Genomic DNA, 869 nt, shown 5'->3' with positions numbered 1-869 from the left:
TAATTATACAGTTACATTACAGTAGAGGGTTTAAATCAAATTTCGGAATTCTTTTTCCTACTTGAATTCTACCAAAAAGTAAGGAAGACATTCCCAGAGAAAAGATTGTGCCCCAGGTAGCTGGTGCCATACTTAGAGACTAAAATGAAGCACCAAGGTACCAGGTAGAAGGCTTATCATAATACGTGCTATGGGGCTTCTTAAGATGAGTTAATATAACTAAGAAATCTCCTGGAGCCAGTAGCCGATAGGTGTCTGAAGGCAGATGACAGTGTGGGATGAGAAAGGCAGGATCTTGCTAATCCTATGATTGTAGTCCTGGAGGGTGATGGAAGTGGCATTTACAGGTGGATTTCACCAGTGTATCATTTATACCTGGATGCTTATATAGAATCTGGTGGAATCCCATGATTCAAAACACAACGCCTGGTTCAAATAAGGCATTTCTACTTTGCAGTGTAAACTTTTGAGTCCATGAAGCTGGGTTTCCATCTCAGCTATGGCAGTTTAAAGCTGCATGGCTTTGGGAAGATTATTTAACCTATCAGAATTTCTTAGTTATTCTACTGTAAATGGTGAGTCCTCATACGTATCTCACACAGTTGTTGTGAGAAGAAAATGTTCTCATGTTTGTAAGATGTTTACTGCAATGCCTGATACATAGAAAGAACTGGCTGTTTTTATTTCTCATTATTAACAATATAGTTATTACTCATAACATAACATAGTTGAAATATTTGCTCAGCACATGCTTGTTCTTTTTTCTTCATCTTCTATTATTCTGAATTATCTTTTTCATATTTTCTACAGTACAGGGATTCTTTGATAATGGGCCCACATGTCCTTATATTTGGAGAGGCATAATTTGC

This window comes from Lipotes vexillifer, unplaced genomic scaffold, assembly GCF_000442215.2.
Source record: "Lipotes vexillifer unplaced genomic scaffold, Lipotes_vexillifer_v1.1 scaffold295, whole genome shotgun sequence".
Lineage (NCBI taxonomy): Eukaryota > Metazoa > Chordata > Mammalia > Artiodactyla > Lipotidae > Lipotes > Lipotes vexillifer.
This window is presented reverse-complemented; position numbering follows the sequence as displayed.